The 13,737-nt window shown below is 42.6% G+C and overlaps 1 long non-coding RNA gene across 1 annotated transcript in view; it reads right to left on the bottom strand.

Annotated features, from left to right (window-relative positions):
• The window catches only part of LOC135275358 (uncharacterized), a 40,947-nt gene extending 27,572 nt beyond the window's left edge, over positions 1-13,375 (bottom strand). Inside the window, exons 1-2 of the long non-coding RNA XR_010342943.1 lie at positions 13,241-13,375; positions 12,983-13,062 (exon numbers count right to left, since the gene is read on the bottom strand). This is a non-coding gene — a long non-coding RNA (uncharacterized LOC135275358). The remainder of the gene's footprint in view (positions 1-12,982; positions 13,063-13,240) is intronic.
• Positions 13,376-13,737: the final 362 nt, after the last annotated feature.

Raw genomic sequence — 13,737 nt, 5'->3', positions numbered from 1 at the left:
GATGCCCAGTTAAATTTAAATTTCAGGTAGGCAACCAATTTTTTTTGGTATAAGTGTGTTTCAAATATTATTATTATTTATCTGAAATTCAGATTTAATGGCCATCAGGTGCTTTGTTCAATCTGTTCACTCCATTTGGGGTATAAATTGATCTGTTTGTTAAATTGATAACAGGGAACATTGACACATATTCAATACATATGGAAGACCATACAGGTAAGAGAGGAGGAAGGAGAAGGAGATTAGCAATGAAGAGAGAAGCAAGAGTAACACCAGGAAGAAGGGGAGATGGGCAGAGCAAAGGAGCAAAGGTCAAATTAAGGAGAAACAGGAAGTACAGAGGAGAGAGAAGAAAAGGAAAAAACAGGAATGTTTCTGAGGAACAAAAATGTTTGATAAATTATGACTGTTACACAGAGAGCCGTCTCTCTGGGAAATGCTGTCGAGCTGACTAACCGCGTTACTGGATCCGCTGCTCTTTGTTCTGTCTGGTAAAACCCACAGTGACCACTAGGGAAAAATGAATCTCTAAGCCGTGGTACCATCATCTGGGGTCACTATTACCCTGGGCTCAGGTTGTTAAATAAATTTTACAGGATGCCATTGCTTTGGACAGAGTCCTTGCACTGGGCTACATGAGAGTCACTGGTGCTACACAACATGTGACCCAACTGAACTTTAAAATGGGCCAGTTTTCAAAAACAGCAACCAACAGCAAGTAAAGCAGTTTTGTTCATCTGGGGTGATACCTGAGGTTCATTACCTCATGCCAAAGAAATCGAGGATGCAGATACACACAAAGAGTGAGCTTAGCTGAGCGCAGTGGTGCGTGCCTGTAGTCCCAGCTACTCGGGAGGCCGAGGTGGGAGGATCGCTTGAGCCCAGGAGTTCTGGGCTGTAATGCACTATGCAGATTGGGTGTCCGCACTAAGTTCGGCATCAATATGGTGACCTCCCGGGAGCGGGGGACCACCAGGTTGTCTAAGGAGGGGTGAACCAGCCCAAGCTGGAAACAAAGCAGGTCAAAACTCCCATGCTGATCAGTAGTGGGATCGCACTTGTGTATACTGCACTCCAGTCTGGGCAACATATCGAGACCTCATCTCTAAAAAAAAATAAAAATAAAATAAAATTTTAAAAGAGTGAGTTTAATAAGTGAAAGAGAGAGGAGGGCAGATCACCTGAGGTCGAGAGTTTGAGACCAGCCTAACCAACACGGAGAAACCCCATCTCTACTAAAAAAAAATTTTTTTAATTATATATATGTATAAATAAAATAGGCAAAAGGAAAAGAATAGGTCTCTCTCCTGCAGAGAGAGGGGCTCCCGAGTGGCTCTTCCAGTTCCAAGGTGAAATGCACTGGATTTTATAGACAAGCTTGAGGAGGTGGTGATTTACATAGAGGCCAAAGATTGGTTGGACCAGGTATGTCACTTACATAGCGTGCAAAGAAGTTGGCCACTCCACCCTAATCTTTTATTATGCAGATGAGTTCTCTACCTGGCCAGTGCCATGTTGCATGTTCCTTTACTGTACATGTGGTTGACAAGAAAAGGGAAAATGGAGCCACCAGGTTGAACATGCCTGGCCCCCAGGTAGCCTTTTCCTATTGGCACAGCTGCCAGCATTCATCAGTGCAAGCTTCCAGCTTGCTCATCTGTTTGCAGCTCGAATTTTCAGGCTGCTCTTTGTTAGAAAAGAAATTATTTCTGGGCTGCTTTTCTCAGAAGGGTAACCTTGCTGAGGACTCTCTTACCCTCACTAACTGCCTAAATAATTTCTTTCTTGCTCCTGTAACAAAAGGGTCCCCATCCACCTGTGCAGGCATGAGAAGGAAGTCCCCTCTGCAGAAACCCTATAAGGAAGATAACTTTGAAATGACCAAGCCACTTCTTGTTCCTTGATCTTGCTATCCTCAGCCTTTTCTGCCTATATAAAACCCATCTATCTGCTCAGCTCTTCAGAGCACGTTTTCTGCTTTATAGATAAGATGCTGCCTGATTCACGAATGGATAATAAAAACCAATTGGACCTTTAAACTCAATGTGTGGAAATTTTGTTCTTTGACAGGGTGAAGCCACATCTAAGGCTGTATCCAACCGCAGGACCTAAGGGCCCTCCCCCCTCCCCCTACCCCCACAGGCTACTGTCATTCATGGATTGAGGATTTTCAAAAACTTGGGATCTAAACAACAAAATGGCTTTGGTTGCCAGGATTCTATGACGTTGTTTTGTTGTTGTGGATGATTCAGAAAACCCTTCAACCACTTCTTTCACCTCAGAGTCAGTGTGTTTGAGAAGGAGAGTCATCGTAGGCCTGTGTGCGGACAATTGAGGTTCCTTGAATTATAAACGCCTTTATTCCTGTCCCCACAGATGGGAGGTCAGGTTGGCTTACCCTAAAGGGAGAAGCCTGGGTGGGCTGGGGGTAGATGCGGTGAGAGAGGAGGCCTCCCAAGGAGGGCCCTGTAGTGGTTGGATCTGCCATCACCGTCAACGTTGCGGAATTGAAAAGATGAGACAAGCTGGAGCCCTCCTCTTAGGGGCCTGTGGGCGATGGAGTGGTGGGAGGGAGTCAAGCATGGAAATAAAGGAAAAGCTTGAGTCCCTTTAAGGGAAATTCCAGGCACCTAGCTAGCCCTGAGGAACTTAGCTCCATGCTAAGACCCTAGTCCAGATAACCAACTTGATAAGCAAGAAGGTAATAGTAGTCTAAAATAGGCTGGGCACGGTGGCTCACGCCTGTAATCCCAGCACTTTGGGAGGCTGAGGTGGGTGGATCACTGGAGGTCAGGAGTTTGAGACCAGCCTGGCCAATATGGTAAAACCTTGTCTCTACTAAAAATACAAAAATTTGCCAGGTGTGACAGTGCATGCCTGTAATCCCAGCTATTTGGGAGGCTGAGGCAGGAGAATTGCTTAAGCCTGGGAGGCAGAGGTTGCAGTGAGCTGAGATCATGCCACCGCACTCCAGCCTGGGCGACAAAGCAAGACTCCATCTCAAAAAAAAAAAAAAAACAGTGGCCTAAAACAATAGCCAAGGAAGCTAGAGTCACAGGATGTTTGGCTCCCTATAGAAACTAAAGATAGCACCTTAACATGCGTCTCTGAGTTGTTTTTCAGAAACCTGGATCGCACCGCACTCATCCCCCTACACATAGATCTCAGCTAAGGTGGAACTAGGAACTGAACTCCCACCCGGTTCTTTGTTCTAAATTTCGTCCTGAAGGGTCTAGAGAAAGTCACACCCCTAAAGCAGAGCTAACCTTTATTTCTGCTGACCCCAAATTTTTAAACAAAGCTCCTCTTTCTTAACCAGTTGGAAATCAGAAAAGATTTGCAGCTACCTACAACCTGTAAACTTTCTGCTTCAAGATAGCCTGTGCTTTAGGCCCTAACCAATGTGTAACCTGGGTATTGATTTATGAATTTGCCTGTGACTTCTGCTTGCCTGAAATTTATCCCTGCCTGTCAAAACCCTTACCTGCAAGCCATCAGGGAGGTGGAGACTTAAGCCTGGCTCTCCTTGCATGGTGCCCTGCAAATAATCACCTTTCTTTTTTCCTCTGTAAACCTCAGTGTAGATATCTGGTCTTACCACACTGGGGAAGTGGACCCCTGTTAGATTCTATCATGTGACAAAGGGGCTGCCTTTGGTTACCTGGGCTGGGGAGTAGTTTCCCATAAACTCCAGCGGGGAGCAGAAGAGACACACCAAATGTCTCGCCATGCTAAGACCTCATTCCAGATACCTGGAGATATCTAGGTTGTCGATTTGGGATATCATTATTACAACAGTAACATTTATGGAGCATCTACTCTGGGCCATCAGGAAGAAAGTAATTTATATGCATGATCTCAATTGATCCTCAACAAATGAGTCATGAATAATACAGGGTGGAAATGGGAGAATAGAAAATTCCAGGCAGCATTTTCACATGCCTTGCAAAAAAGAAACTCTTGAAATAGCTATAGAAGCCAAGGCTGATAAGACCCTGAAAAACCAGGGTGTGGGCCAAGCTGGCTAAGACTGACTGAACCCAAGATAGTGCTGGATTTGACCTAGGTTTCTCCCAGGACCTCAATACACCCTCACCCACCAGCGCCACGACAGTTCTGGGAACACCCATATTTGGTATAAAAATGGGTGGCACTACAGTTCCAAGAAACCCTCACCTTTTTCCAGGAAGCTTTATGAATATTCCACCCCTTGGTTAAAGAAATCCATGATAGGAACCCCAAGCTCCATGTGAGTCTCTTTTTTGAGGACATCAGCACTCCCTTTTCTTGAGTGTGTACTTTTGCTTTGCAATCAATTTCTGTATCTAGCCAGGCGCAGTGGCACATGCCTGTAATCCCAGCGCTTTGGGAGGCTGGGGCAGGAGGATGGCTTGAGTCCAGGAGTTTGAGACCAGCCTGGCAGCATAGAGAAACCCCGTTTCCACACATACACAAAAATACAAAAATCAGCTGGGCGTGGTTGTACACACCTGCAGTCCCAGCTACACAGTGGATTGAGGTGGGAGGATCACTTGAGCCCGGGAGGTTAAGGCTGAGCTCATGCCCCCGCACTCCAGCCTGGGCGACAGAGTGAGACCCTGTCTCAAAAATAACAATAAACAAATCTCCGCACTTTCACCGTTGTTCAACTCCTCCTTGATTTCCTTCTCATGACAGTGCCAAGCGCCGGGACAATGGGTGGAGTCAAAGGCCCATCATTGTTTGGGGGCCTCTCCCAGCCCACCAGTATCACAACTATGTCATGTCGTAGGTATAATATTATTCATATTACTACAGTGTTGCCCTAAGTCAAGAGATGGAGAAAATAAGACTGCAAAAAGTGAAGTTGTCTCAAAGTTAATTGATTAGTGAGGGTTGGGACTGACGTTTGTCTCAGGGGTGCCTCTCTCCCAGCCCAGGGATCATCCCCAACCCTCCAGTCAGAGTATTGGGTTCAAATCCCAGCTCCATCGCTCATAAGCTTTGAGGTCTTGGGTAAGTTACTGAATCTCTCTACATCTGTTTCACTGTGTGAAAAGTAGTAATAAAAATAGGACATAGCTCATGAAGATACTGTGAGGATTTAACGAAGTCTGGGCGCTGTGGCTCATGTCTATAATCCCAGCACTTTGGAAAGCCAAGGTAGGAGGATCACTTGAGCCCACGAGTTGGAGACCAGCATAGGCAACACAGTGAGACCCCACCTCCACAAAAAAAAAATTAAAAATTAGCTAGGCGTGGTGGTGCACACCTGTAGTCCCCACTACTTGAGAGGCTGAGGCAGGAGGATTGCTTGAGCTTGGGAGGTCAAGGCTGCAGTGAGCCGTGATTGTACCACGGCACTCCAGATTGGGTGACAGAGAAAGATTCTGTCTCCAAAAGGAAAAAAAAAAAAGATTTAATGAGTAAGAACTAAACTCTGATTTTTTTTCCTTTTGCCTAAATTCCTATCTAAGGGGCCTGGGAAGTCACGTCTTAGAAACCATAAAATCTCATTAGACAGGTTTTATTAACCTTTTTAAAAAATTTTTAACTTTTTTGATTGTGATGGGGGTTTCACTCTGTTGCCCAACTGGTCTCAAACTCCTGGACTCAAGTGACCTCCTGCCTTGGCCTCCCAAAAAGTTGAGATTACAGGTATGAGCCAGCACACCTGGCTGAGTTTTATTGATCTTATATAATGTGGCTTACTTTACAACCTGACTCTGATATAGCAGCACATGACAGATAGCAGACCCTGAAGGAAACCAAAATATTTTACCCCAAAATGTATATACATATGTGTATATATATATAATTTTATTTTTGAGACAGAGTTTCACTATTGTTGCCCAGGCTCGAGTGTAACGATATGATCTCATCTCACCATGACCTCTGCCTCCTGAGTTCAAGCGATCCTCCTGCCTCAGACTCCTGAGTAGCTGGAATCACAGGCATGCGCCACCACGCGTGGCTAATTTTGTATTTTTAGTAGAGACGAGGTTTCTCCACGTTGGTCAGTCTTGTCTCAAACTCCTGATCTCAGGTGATCCTTCCACCTCAGCCTCCCAAAGTGCTGGGAGTACAGGCGTAAGCCACCTCGCCTAGCCCAAAATATATTTCTTTGACATATTTTGAAATGGCTGCCAGAGAGCCAACAGATTGAAATGACCTTGCAAAGCCATCTTTTATGGGGAAATTTTGCATCTGTAGAAAATCTCCATCAATGTAGCCAGGACTCTCCCCTTCTAAGTCTTTCCCTGATTGATTGAGAGTCTGACACCTTTAAAGTCTGAGAAGAGACATTCACCATGTATTCTCTCTGAGGGCTACCACCTATAAGGCTTCATCTATATAACAAGAACCTTGGTCTCCACAACCTCCTTATCTTAAATCAGGCTTTCCTTTCTACCGATTTCAAGGATTTAAATCAAGCTTGGTGATGTCACACTTTTTGGGCCAATCCAACATATACTTTCCATATACTGATTTGTGATTTTAACTGTAATTCCTGTCTTCCTGAAATGTATAAAACCAAACTGTAACCTGACTAGCTTAATCTTCCTTTCTCAGGTCCTCTTGAGATTGTGTAACCTGGGATGAAGGTACTCACATTGGCTTGGAATAAACTTCTTTAAATATATTTTGGCAGAATTTGGTTTTGCCATCAACATAAGTTTACAAGAGTAAAGCTCTTAGAACATGCCTGTCACATAGAGAACACTAAGTATTAGTGCTATTACTATTCCTATCATTGTTAGTGTTATTTCCATTATTTCCAAGAAATGATAGGAGCCTAATGGGCCATCAACTTTGTCCTTGGGAGGGTGCAGCAGAAGAGGCTGGTTCTGCCTCTGCTCTGGTCATGTTAGTGGCAGTGAATCTGTACAATTTTTAGCAACCTCAATTCTCTCCCCCTCAGAAGAAAGAATTTGACCAAGGGGCATAAGGCAAAGGGAGAGACCACAGCAAGTTTTAGAGCAGGAGTGAAAGCTTATTAAAAAGTTTTAGAGCAGGAAAGAAAGGAAGTAAAGTGTGCTTGGAAGAGGGCCAAGTGGGTGACTTGAGAGATCCAACTGTCCTATTTGACTTTGACTTGGAGTTTTATATGTTGGTATGCTTCTGGAGTTTTGCATCTCTCCTCCGTTGATTTTTCCTTGAGGCAGGCTGTCCACATGCACAGTGGGCTGACAATACTCGGGAGGGGCCGCATGTACAGTGTGTTTACTGAAGTTGTGCACATCCTCGCTTGAGGCGTTTTTCACTTATCAGTTGAGCATTCTTAGAGGAAGGCCATAGGTTACATACTAATTAAACTCCACTGTTTTGCCTCTTCGTGTACATGCTCAAGCCTGCTTGCCCAAATCCTGAGATCTTATTGGGAAGCGGCTGATCACCCACTTCAGGTGTTTTTCATCTATCAGGAGACTGCCAATAGATCTATTGGGTGCTGCCTGTGATCAATTATTTTTTAGAGAGATGTTTTAACAACCACTCAACTATCACCTGATGGTCACCTGACATTCCTGGGGGGATGGTGCCCTCTCCTGCCATGCTCATGTCTGCCTAACTGCCCACTTTAACAGTTTTAGTTTTTGTGGTTTATACAAGTGCCATTGTTCAGGTGACATTTTAATATTCTTATACTTGTGAACAAGGTATCAGGCTTCCTTAAGTCTACCAAGTATTTATTCATAGAAAGATGACTCAGAAGACTCAATTTTTCTGAATTTACCTTTTATCTCTGCTTTTTAATAATGACTCTATTAGGCTATGCAGGAGAGGCTAGACAATGCTGCAGTAACAAATAAAGCTCTGAAATCACAATGATGTATCAGAACAATTGTTTTTCCCCTCATAGAATGTCTAGGAAAGCTTTCCTCCATGCACTGACTCAGGGATCCAGGCTGTTTCCACCTTGCGGCTCATCAAAGGCTTTCATGGTCACAGCCAAATGAAATGGGAGATGTGGAGGGACTCTCCTGGTGAACTGCCTTGGCCTACATTTACACACACCTCTTCTGTTCGAAGTCCATTAGTCAGACTTGTCACATGGCTCCAACCACAGCAGGTGAGGAAGTAGGAGGAACACATGGATTTTCTCTTCCCAGCACCCTAATGGTCTCTACCTCAATATACAAACCCAGCTTATAGCCACTAGTAAAGAACTGCCAGTCACTTCATTAATCAAGTCATGAGAACCTTTTTCTTATTAATTATAATCCTGTATTTATTTGATTGAGACATCTTTAATTTAGTTACTCTTTCAATAAGTATTTATTGAGTATTTCTTCTGTAAAGGCACTTTTGGGCCCTGGGGGTATGTCAGTAAGTGAAACAGAACAAAGCCACTGCCTTCATAGAACAAACATTCCAATGGGAAATGGTGAAAGACAGATAATTAACCCAAAAATAAGAAAGCAATATATTAGGTGTTAATATGTGCAATGGAGAAAAGAAAACAGGGAAGAGCGTTCAAGACACAAGTATGTGTATCTGTGTATTTGTGTATATTGAGGGAGCAACTAAATAAGATGGTTAGTGAAGAACTTCTTGCAAATGTAACATTTGAGCAAACAACCAAAGGAGGCAGGAGGGCCTCGGGAGGTAAAAACCATCTGAGAAGGGGAAGAAGGAAGTGCGAAGGCCCTGAGGCAGGAGAGTGCCCGGCATGCTCAGGGGCAGTGAGGACGTCAGTGTGTCTGAGGAGGAGAGGTGTGGAACATGAAGTCAGGAAGGCGATGGGGTCAGGGTATACTCACCCTGGAGGGTCTTGCAGCCTGTATAAGGATTTTGTTTTTACTCTTGCTTAAAAACCTCCGTTTTCTTCCCACTTCCCAACATACACACTACATATCTGTCCGTTCCCCTACAGCAATGGTTCTCAAATTTCAACTAGCATTGGAATCACCTAGAAGGTTAAAATCAGACTGCCCACATCAATGGGACTAGTGCCCTTAAAAAAGAGGCCCCAGAGAGCTGCCTTGCCCCTTCCACTGTGCAAGGATGTGATAAGAAGGTGCCATCTATGAACCAGGAATAGGGCTCTCCCCAGAAGACAGATCCCTATTCCTCACTGCGCCTCACCATGCCAGGCACTCTCCTGCCTCAGGGCCTTTGCACTCACTGCTTCCCCTTCTCAGATGGCTTTTACCCCAGAGCTCTCCTGCCTCCTTTGGGTGTTCACTCAAATGCCACATTTGCAGGAAGGTCTTCACTAACCATCCTATTTTGCTGCTTCAATACACACAAACACACCAACACACACACTTGCATTTTGAACCACCTTCTGTATTTTAATTTCTCCATTGCACTTATCAACATGAAATCTGGCTGGGCACGGTGGCTGAAACCTGTAATCCCAGCACTTTAGGAGGCTGAGGGAGGTGAGTCACTTGAGGTCAGAAGTTCGAGACCAGCCTGGCCAACATGATGAAATCTTATCTCTACTGAAAATACAAAACTTAGCTAGGCATGGTGGTAGACACCTATAGTCCCAACTACTTGGGAGGCTGAGGCAGGAGAATCGCTTGAACCCTGGAGGCAGAGGTGGCAGTGAGCCAAGAATGCACCACTGCACTCCAGGCTGGGCAATAGAGTGAGACACTATCTCCAAAAAAAAAAAAAAAAAAAAAAAAATCAAATCTGCCAGTTTCTTATCTTGGACTTCCTAGTCTTCAGAACTATGAGAAATAGGTATTTGTTGTTTCAGCCACCCAGCTTATGATATTTTCTTATGGCACCTGAGTGGACTAAGACACCAAGTGAGGCTGATGCTACAGGAGCCACACTTTGAGAACTGCTGCTCTAGTGAGACAAGCTCCCTCTTGCTTTCTACTTCCTCACGAAAATCTGCTCTGATTTTTGGACAGGGCCAGCTACATAATTTTTGATGCTCAGTCAAAATGAAAATGCAAGCCACTTGTTCAGAAAGGCAGGGGAAAAAAGGGCAGTAAAAGATACTAAAATATCACAATTATCCTTCTAAAATATTTTATAGGTAGAGCATCCCTAATCCAAAAATCCAAAACATGAAACGTTTTAAAATTCAAAGCTATTTGAGCACTGATATGACACTCAAAATGCCCTAATGAGCATTTCAGGTTTTAGGTATTCAGATTTGGGATGCTCAACCAGTAAGTAAGCATAGTACAAAGTAAGTATAGTGCAAATATTCCAAAATCTGAAATCCAAAACACTTCTGGTCCCAAGCATTTCAGATAAGGGGTATTTAATACACTACCTCATTTAAAAAATGTAATGAGAGTAATAATGGCACATGGATAAAACACAAGTTTTTAAATGGCCAAAAAATATTTTTGGTGTTATAAGTTTATATGACACAATAAATAACAGTATGTTTTATTAATGTGATATTATAATTAATCTGTCTTGCTTTCCTGGATATTCATTCATTTCTCATATGTTTTCTTGCATATTTATTTATTAGATCATAAAAATGTGTACTTTTAGCGACTTAATTTTCAATTGATATAAAGCAATGCCAGTTGCTACTGGCAAATGCAAGATCATGAATACTTTTTGATAAATTTAATTTTGACAATTAAAATCTACTGATCCAACTCTCACTGGAATAACATTATTTTATAGGCTATAACAATATTGGGAAACATTTCTGATAAATTATTTTGAAATATGAATTTTAGTACATCTAGAGGTGATGATTCCTATAGAACTATTTTCTAAAAAGATTTAACTCTTCATAGAAATCAGTTTCTTATCAATCTGAATTTAATTGTACATGTAAATGTTAATATTAATTAATATTTCCTCCAGCAGTTCCTGCAAGTTGTGGCAGCTACACAAGAAACAACAACAAAAAAAGGCTTCATAATTTTTATATAATTCAAGACACTTGTTTATGCATTCTATCACTGTATCTTCAAATATAAGGATATTTCATTTTTAAATTGTCTTGCTAATTTTTGGTTTATCTGGGGTTTTTCTGTGAATAATAATGTTCTTTTCTGTTGAATAGGATAATCTTTCAATTTAATTTCTATTTCCAAGCCTGTGGATATTTGGTTTGCAGTGTTGCAATGGTTTTCAAAACCCTTTGAAGAATTTTAATAGCTCCCTAAATGCTTTATTACAATGTCCATGTGTAAATCCTTGTATTATAATAATTTACTGACAAACTTAGCTGCCTGAGTACCAGCAGTTCCTGTCACAGTGCTCAGACTAGAGGGTTAATATTTATGCAGATGCTGCAGGAACAGGGTCTGGGGACAGATTCTCCCAGGGCTGCCCTTCAGTGGAACACTAGCGCTGCTTCTCTCTGCCACAGCCATTACTTCTGCTACTGCCATGCATCTGCTGCTTCTGCTACTGCTGCTATCACCACCAATCTGGGCCCGGGTCCCAGCCCAGCTGCCCCATCAGATACCCATGGTGCCCAGGACAGTGCCAGGTGTGCCCACACATACCAGATGGCCAGGCCAACTCTTGGTGCTTCCCTTTGCCATGCCTATAGGCATGAGCCTGCATGTGTACCCTAATACCTGGAATCTCCTCTGCTCACATGCATGCTCCATTGTCTGATCTGACTTCACAACACAAGGTCAAAGATAAAATTATCAACAATTTCAAGACAATAACAGCAGAACATTAAACCAAGCATGGTATTCCTTCTGAGAGTAGGCCTTGTGTGCACAAGTTGCATACCCATGAAGCTGGTCCTGCTTTGGATTAAGTGAATTACCCTAACTTTTGTCCATGTACGTCTTATATTATTTTCTAACAATGTGTCATACTAAATTATTTAAGGTCTATTTTCTCCACTAAATCAGAGGTCAGCAAACTATGGCTCATTGGCTGAATCCAGCCCATTTGTTATTATTTTAAATTGTTTACATTTAAGGTGTACACCATGATGGATTTTGTTGTTGTTGTTTGTTTGTTTGTTTTTGAGACAGAGTCTTGCCCTGTCGCCCAGGCTGGAGTGCAGTGGTGCTATCTCTGCTCACTGCAACCTCTGCCTCCTAGGTTCAAGTGATTCCCACGCCTCAGTCACTGAGTAGCTGGGATTACAGGAGTGTACCACCACGCCTGGCTAATTTCTGTATTTTTAGTAGAGATGGCGTTTCACTGTTGGCCAGGCTGGTCTTGAACTTCTGGCCTTATGTGATCCACCCACCTTGGCCCCGCAAAGTGTTGGAATTATAGTTATGAGCCACTGGCCAACATGATGTTTTGATAAACATATACATGGTGAATAATGCCTGATATACATATATAGTTATAGTCAAGCAAATTAACATATCCATCATCTCATATAATTACCTTTCTTTTTGTGTGGTAAGAGTACCTAAAATCTACTCTCTTAGCAGATTTCCAGTACACAATACCCTATTAACTATAGTCCTCATGTTCCACATTAGATTTCTGGATTTATTCATCTTACAGGAACCGCAACTTTGTAGTCTTTGACCTACATCTTTCCATTTCCCTCACTCACCCCTCCCATGGGCACCACTATTTATTCTTTGCTTTTATGTGTTCAACTTTTTGTTCCTTCCTGGTTTTCAATGAAGTTTTATTGAAACACATTGACACTCATTTGTTTACATATGGTCTATGGCTGCTTTCAACAGCAGGTTTGAGTAGTATGACAAGGAATGCTTGGCCTACAAAGCCTAAAACATTTGCTTCCTGGTCGTTTATAGAACAAATGTGATGATCCCTGCACTGGACTGTAGGATTCCCAAAAGCAGGAATTATATCTGTCCAGTTCACGTCTGTGTTCCCAGTGCCTAGGGCAGGGCCTGGTATATAGAAATGCTCATTCAACCCTTGCTGAAAGAAAAAGTGAATAGTTGAAGAGCCTAGCCTTTTTTGAAGTAACTTATTTTATCTAAAAGAAAATCATCTTTGGCTAGAGTCACAGAGTAGAAAACAAAAGTCAAAGAAAATCCTGTAAATTTTAAGTTTGATTCCTTTTCTGTTTTGTTTTCACGTACAAATGATATTTAAAATTACTTACCTTATGGTGCAATTCACTCTCCAGGGAAATCTGAGGTGATTATCTTGTGGCTTGGCATGTCCTCTGGCACACACTCCAGGCTGGAGAGGCACAGGCATTGAATAGAATAGCATTAATCACTCAACAACTATTTATTGAGCAAAGCATGGTCTAGGCATGATAACAGAAATGACAATGATTCCACTATGTCTTCCCAATAGACCTGCAGAGCCTATAGACCAAAGAAAAAAACACTCACAAATACGTATGAATACTCACATGTAACTAAACCATAAAAAGTGTTAAGTAAAAAGGAAAATGTCTGGATGAAGTGCTTTGAGTTTTCAGAGCCAGGACGGATTCCTTTTGGCTGCAGAATCCGGAAAGGCTTTGTGCCAGTCATTCTCTGTTTGGTTTCAGATCTTATCCCCGCTCTTCTGCATTGCTTTGCACCACAAGATGCTGGCCCCTGCAAACTACATTTCCGTGGCTGCCCTGCCAACTGGCTCCATCTAGGCTCTGTCAGTGGGAGGCCACGGAAAGAGATTGGAGCACTGGACAAAGGGAAGAGAAGTGCCACGGCTCCTTCCTTTCTTCTGCTCCAGAGAGAGGAGTCATGGTATTTCTCCTCTCTCTCTGAACCTCAGTTTTCTCACTTTTCCAATGGAAAAAGCAATTGTGTCTATTTCATGGAATTTTTTACGAGAATGAATTGAGATAAGGCATGCAAAATGCTTAGCACAATACCTGATAAGTAATAAGCATTTAAAAAATAG

This window comes from Aotus nancymaae, unplaced genomic scaffold (genome assembly GCF_030222135.1).
Source record: "Aotus nancymaae isolate 86718 unplaced genomic scaffold, 86718_ANA_hifiasm-v0.15.2.pri h1tg000016l, whole genome shotgun sequence".
Lineage (NCBI taxonomy): Eukaryota > Metazoa > Chordata > Mammalia > Primates > Aotidae > Aotus > Aotus nancymaae.
The sequence above is the reverse complement of the archived record's forward strand: the minus strand, read 5'-3'. Positions and strand labels throughout refer to the sequence as shown.